General features: G+C 36.8%; 1 protein-coding gene across 5 annotated transcripts in view; it reads right to left on the reverse strand.

Annotated features, from left to right (window-relative positions):
- The window catches only part of LOC107684984 (protein FAM214B-like), a 21799-nt gene that overhangs the window by 11008 nt on the left and 3511 nt on the right, over positions 1 to 7280 (reverse strand). For all 5 annotated transcript variants that reach the window (XM_016481387.1, XM_016481390.1, XM_016481386.1 and 2 more), the window contains one exon: positions 3046 to 3203. The gene's annotated coding sequence lies outside the window, so the exon portion shown is untranslated. The remainder of the gene's footprint in view (positions 1 to 3045; positions 3204 to 7280) is intronic.

Below are 7280 nucleotides of genomic sequence, written 5' to 3' on the forward strand. Positions count from 1 at the left end.
CACACACACACACACACACACACACACAGTAACCAACTAACATACTAGCGTTACACACCAACATGTTGCCCGGAGAGTAGAATGAGAGATGTAATGTGTGTTTATTCTAAGCACATGATGCCAGTTATACACACGTGGGGAAGTCGTGGCCGAATGGTTAGAGAGTCGGACTCGTTACCCAAAGGTTGCGGGTTCGAGTCTCGTACCAGCAGGAATTGTAGTTCCAAGTATGGGTCACCATACTTGGCCACATGTCACGTCACTTTCACTTTCATAAACGTAATGCTGTGCGTTCTCAGCTGTGCAATCAAATGTTTTTTTTTTCTGAAACATACTCATTTTACCAGTCATTAATATTTATTGCTGTCAGAGACTGCATGATTTCATTATCAGCTTAGCTTAGTCCTATTCCTGAAATCTCTTCATATGGTTGTTTCACACAGTCTACAAATCTTCATATTTTATTACCGTTGAATTGCAATGAATTGTTGTCTAGCTTACATTATCAAACCGAGGACACACTGAGAGTTCAGTTTATCCACTCTGTCTGTAAAAAAAAGCAAGAATGTTCATCCCCACCCCCAGAGAATTCAATACGGAGCAGAAGAAAATAGATGGGGAAACCAAACATCCAAGACTAGCATGAACAGCTGTCAGCTGTATGATGTTTTTCTGGGTACTAGGTGTTATTTAGGAGAAAGAAGTCAGTCAAGAATTAGTCAAGTCAGTTTCATTTGTATAGTGAATAATACAGCCAATTTCCAAGCAGCTTTACATAATATGGTGTCTTTACACCCCAATGAGCAACTGAGCCATGGAAAACTCCCTAAGATGAATGAGTAGAAAATTAAGGGGATATGAAAAACAAATAGATTTTTTATGATCACACAGCAATGGATGGCATTTGTGCTCGTCTTTAGTTATTGGAATTCTTGAATGCATAGCTGTGCATCTGAGAATTATGAAGTGAAGGAAGTGGATCAAAGCAAAAATAATTAATTCCACACATTACGGTTCCTCAATTCAGGATCACAATAACATAGATGAAAGATTGAAGGGCTCAAGGAGCCAAACAATCAAAAATTACACTGGAGCTTCAGTTAAGCATTGTTTCCATGGTTGACCACTGAGCCCAAACAACATTTTGGTAAAACTAGCTAAACCCAAGCTTTATTAAAGAGGCATTCTCCCTATAGAGCCACCATGGAGCTTGTTTATCACAGTTATATAGCCAATAACTTTTTCTTTGTTTGTTTGTTTTTACTATGGACATATTTTTGGATTATCTGGATGCCAAAAACTCAACAACAAAAAAGAGCATTAAGCCACTTCCTTCTTTGGCTTTAATGGAAACATGAAAATATTCTCAAACAAACAATACTTAATTCAAGAAAGCTAAAATATGCCACACTTATACCCAACAGGTGTTGTTACTCAAACAATAAAGAAAGACAATTAATTCATTTTCACTATGAATGTGAGAGAGTGAGTCAGTGAGAAAGAACATCTCATGGGCATGAGTGCAGACCTCTACAGTGATGATGTGTGCAGCCTTTGAGGCCAACACTTGGCTTTTACATCTGAGGAAGTCACAAAATGTCTTTACAAACTACAGCAGCATCAAAGACTAAACACTCACAAGCTCACCTCTGACTAAGCTTATCTCTCCGCAGCTAAAAGCCTGCCAGTTTGTAAAACCAAGGGCTGAAATATTATCTCTACATGTGGCAAGGGTCATGATGTCATTGATTCATTTGTGCATTGACAGATATGATGAGAGAGAGAGAGAGAGAGAGAGAAAAAACAGCTGTCTCACACTTTTTTCTAAGTTCTCTTTGAAGCTACTTCCTTTTCCACTTCCAACCACCAACGTTCATAAATGGGTGGTTGATAAATAACATACAGTACTTGAAAATAACGATATTAGGTTAAAATCACCATTGTACACTGTTAGCGAATTCTGTAAATTACACAGTATTTAACTGTAATATGAACTGTACTTTGCTGTAAAACAGTTATACAGTACGTTACTGTATTTTAAAGTTGCATTATGGAAAATATCCTCTTGGCGCCATTAAAATACAGTATTTTTCATTTACTGTAAATCTAAATACAGTTAAAAAAAAATGAGCGCGAAACCTGACCAATAACAGAAAGGCTTTTTTTCTGCTTGGAGAAAGAAGAAGAAGAAGAAGAAGAAGAAAAGGAAAACGCACACACCTCGCAGCTGCAAATGTATGTACAATATTCCTGCTTTTTCGTTACATATTTTATGTCAGTGTAATTTTAGGGGTTATTTGTTGGTGTAATTAAAAGCAAAATAATAATAATAAAAAAACGCTGACACTGCAGGACGCGCAGTTTCCTCACGGTGTTCGTTGGTAGAGAGCGGAAACTCATTTGAGATTGTCTCGTCAGCCCCGTTACAAAGTTACTGTAATTTCTACAGGAAACTTTTAACAGTGTATATACCGTTATATATTTTATATATACTGTTATTCACCATTTGCACCAATGTTCCTCGTAGTCAATTCAATTGTATCAATTCATATAAGGACATAAAAACTTTATATAAGAGTTATAAGAAATAATACATATATGTTGTTTAAAAAAAAAAGTATAATGTCACACTATCCATAAACACACAGATCAAAATTTTAGGTTAAAATCTACATGAATACATAAGGGGCTGACACTGATGTGTCAAAGACTGATAAAAATGTCAAATGTAATCGAAATTGTAGGTTAACATTTTAGGTCTAAGCATACAATTGGGGTGTTTTAACTGCTTTTTTCACCATTTAAAACAGACTGTGGCTAGTTTGCGGTTCATTTAAATAGCCTGTGCTGTAACAAATGTACAACTATTCAAAATGTAGCCTGTCATTTAATACAAGGTCATAAAACTGCATGTACAATGCTCACACAACATGTCTGCAATAGTTTTAGCTGAAGTATGCCATGTCACACTGCTGTCATTGCTAGACATTTCACGTCAACCATCCATAAACACACTACAAAATTCACATTAGCCTCCTGACTCACCTCTCTAAGAACTCCTGCCCTTTCCTCCTCCTCCTCTGTTTCTCCGTCCTCTCTGTCGGAGCTCTAGAGTTGTGCTTGTTGTTGCTTCAAGACTGTGAGGAGTTGAAAGGTTACTTGCATGGAATGAGGGAGTGCTGGCCTTTCTTTCTGTTCCTCCCCTGAGAGGAGTGAGACAGAGAGAGAGAGAGAAACATACAAAACTTAAGTCCAATCAAGGTTTCTTGCTCAAGCAGTCTGTAAAAACACATCACGCTGTTTATGCTCTCTGTGCACTGCTATTCTGGTATGCCCAACTGTGAATCTCTCTTTCCACCCTACCGAAATTCCTTCAAAGAGCTTCAGTGAGTAATTGTGTGCATTAGTGCCAGCTTGTGTATATATCTATATATATATAGTTTGACTAATAGAGGCATTCCAGAGCAACCCAAACGTGTTACTTTGGAGGCAAATATGCCATTGAACAGATTCACATTAGTTTTAGTGAGAACTCTTAAAAGTTTGGAGTCAGGAAATTGTATTTGTTTTAAAGAAACTAATAATTTTAGACAGAAAGGATGTGTTAAATTGATCAAAAGTGACAGTAAATACATTTATAATATTACAAAAGATTTCTATTTCAAATAAATGCTATAGTCTTTTGAACTGTCTATTCATCAAAGAATCCTAATATTAAAAGTATCATGGTTTCCACAAAAATATCAAACAGCACAACCGTTTCAGACATTGATAATATTGAGAACGGTTTCTTGAACAGCAAATCAGCATATGAGAATGATTTGACAATGAAGACTCTAGTAATGGCTGGTAAAAATTCAACTTTGCCATCACAGGAATAAATGATATTTTAAAATATTTTAAATAATAATAATAAAAACATTTTAAATTGTAAAAATGTTTTACAATATTACTATTTTTACACTTTTTTAATAAATGGAGGCTTGATGAGCATAAGAGACTTAGTAGTGTACACAAATATAAGCATATTTCAGCGTTCATAGAAATGCATGAGCATGCTCTTTAGATGCTAATATCATTTACTCAAATACATCAAGAAAAATAAAGAAAAGGGGGGAAAAAAAGAGCAAAAAAGGGAAGCGCAGCTGAGCGGATATGTCTCTGCATGAAAGTGTGTTATCTGCCCTTCCACAGAAACAGAGATTCTGATGGGTGTGAAGGGTTGGGTGTGTGTGTACGTTTGTGTAAGTGTGTCCGCAGGCAATGTGCCACAGACTTCTTTCAAACGCATGCAGCATCTTCCAAATAAGGAGACGCAATTCCGCATGCACTTAAACGAAAGCATTAACACATGTAGACACAGATTAATTTCATCGCTTTAGATGCAGTGAGTGAGGTAGAGGGGGAGGTGTGGAGAGCTGCCGCTGAGAAGGTATGAGGGTTTCCTTGCACATGTGCGTGTAAACGGGGAAAGATGTTTGGAGGTGTTACATCAAGCACATGGTGAAGTTCTTATGTCTTGGATTGGTTGTGGAGTTTAGACAGGCTTAAATTGAAAACATGCTTTACAGAGACACATAAAGCTACTTCTCCTTTAAGAGCTCACGTTTCGTACCCATATAAGGAATGCTTGGGGGCGTGGCTTGAGACATGAGCCAGCCCTCAACTAGCCAGTGAGAATTCAGCTATACAGAGTGAAGCAAAACAGTATATACAAATACAAAAGTGCACAAAAGAGACACAAACATGCATTTATACACACTCAGTGGTGTTCCAGCATAGATTTGGTGTATGATGCTGGCAAAACAAAGAAGCAGGCAACACTGCTCTCAGCTACTACTCCAAAACAAGTTTTATTCTCTTTCAAAATACTTTCCCGGCAGCTATTCTGAGCTGTAGCTGGGATCAACTGGTCTATGAGAGACTGTTAAAGCTCACAGCTACATTCTAACCCTCCCCTTCCTCCATGCTTGAGTGTGTGCGTCTCTCGTATCCCTTTCCAGTCAAACACACTTAAACTGTCAAAGTTGACACAAACAGCTTGACTTTTACACTTGTTTTTTTCTGTAGAAAATCTGGTGCTCGCCCGTTTAAATGAATGGAAAGTGACAGTGAAGACATTTATACATTTATAAATGCTGTTCTTTTGCACTTTCTTTTCATCAAAGAATCCTGAGGGGGGAAAAGAAGAAAGTATCACACTTTCCATAAAAATATTAAGCGGCACAACTGTTTTTAAAATTGTTCAAAATGTTTCATGAGCACCAAATCAGCATATTAGAAGGATTTCTGAAGGATCATTTGACACTGAAGATTAGGAATGGATGCTAAAAACTTTTGGATGCTTGCCATCACAGGAATAAATGGCATTTTGAAACAGAACACAAACAAATTTAAATTTTAAATTGTAAAATTTGTAGTATTTCATAATATTACTGTTTTTTTTTTCTGCATTCTTGATCAAACAAATGCAGCCTTGGTAAGTTTACTTTCTTTAATGTATAGAATCTTAACAATATAAATGTTATCAATATATTTTAAACAAAACGTCTACATGCAAAGCACCAGTAGACTGTCCCACCAGACAGTCGCTATTATAGTCAGCGGCTCAACTTCCTGTTTTCCACTTCAATGAGCCAAGTGAGAACACACAAAAGGTGCAATCCTCTGCTCTCTGCACTGGTGATGTAAATACACAGGATGTGATTTCTGCTGGTCACACCTTCAGTTTACCTACTTTTATACTTTCTCACTGCATCATTCTCTCTTTTGATGTTGCAAAGAGCAAGAGAAATCGACTGAAAGTGCTCTAAAGAAGAGCAGAATGTTCCAGAAGAAAAAAAGTGCCTTTAGAGCTATTTCGGGCAATGGTACACCAATCTTGTACTTGCACAATCCTTGAATGATGTGTGCATATGCCGAAGTATATACTCTATAAATAGATCAATAAAATGATGCTACCCAACAAAAGGCACTGAAACACTATAAAGCCTTTAAAGAGGAATCAGCTATGGGAGTCTGTCGTAAATGTCGCTACAATAACAAAAACATAGCTGATGCTAGATATTAAGGTTAGTCCCTCTGTACAGATTAGCACCTGGCACTGATGAATGAGGATGGTAACTAACATGCCCTTGGTAACACGCTCTCCAAGGTGGGGGTGGCAAGTGACAAATTTACTCCTCTGTAACAGAGTAAGGGCGTAATGAGAGAAAGGCAATAGATGGTGGAAGGTGGATATGAGGGCAAAGGTGAAATGAAAGATAACTGCAGGGAAAAAGGGAGCTTGGGTATGGAGGCAGAAAGATGATGAAAAGATACGTTAATGTGTGCACACACACTACTCACACTAACCTGCAATTAGCCTAGCAAAAACCAAAGCACTATATAATATTCAGAGTATACATCTTAGGCACTGCTAAAAATAGCTGTTCTATGACAATACAGCAGAGCTTCAGCATTTTATAGAACTATAAGAGTAAACAAGATATTCCAGCCAAGTTAAATGCAATTTGGGGTGAGAGAATCATTTATTTAAATCATTGATTTTATATATACACACCACAGCTACAGCCTATGGCAGTTATCAAACTACTGCTAATTGTGCTGGTTTAAGTGGCTAGTCGAATTTAAATAAATGATGAACAGCTTAGCAGGTTAGGACCTTGTTCTCAAGCCTGCACATGCACACATTTAGCCCTGTGATACTGATATGGGACAAGCTTCTATTATTGAAATCCTAATCTAAGCCACTACGGGAGAAATCCTAAAGATGAGCTCAGATCATGAGACGGTTAAAATGTGAGGCAGATCTTAGATAAAAATGCCCAGACAGGCAACGAGTAGAGTGGGTTTGGCTATCATGGTTAACCATTCATGGCATCTCTATGGCTATGTAAAGAAGTCAAGGAGCATTTTTCTAGAGGTGAGAGAAAATCCAATGTGTGCACAATCAAAACGTGCTGATAAGGTGTTCTAAATGGTTGCAAGAGTGTTGTTATGCAATTGCTAAAGGGGTTTTCAGCATATTTCTATGCTGTTATTTTAATATTATTTATGCAGTATTTTAAAATAGCTTTTAGCTTTAGATTTCCCATCTTCATTTTAATTTTGGTTTAAGATTTTCTCATTTTCAATAGTTTTTTATTTATATAGAGCCTTATTTAACCTCTTAAGACCCAGCAAAACATTTTAGGAAAAAATGTGTCTTTTTTCATGTCATTACATTGTTTAGAGCATTAAAAAAAAAAGTAAAAAAAAAAAAAAAAAAAAAAATTTTC

This window comes from Sinocyclocheilus anshuiensis, unplaced genomic scaffold (assembly GCF_001515605.1).
Source record: "Sinocyclocheilus anshuiensis isolate Anshui unplaced genomic scaffold, SAMN03320099.WGS_v1.1 scaffold605, whole genome shotgun sequence".
NCBI lineage: Eukaryota > Metazoa > Chordata > Actinopteri > Cypriniformes > Cyprinidae > Sinocyclocheilus > Sinocyclocheilus anshuiensis.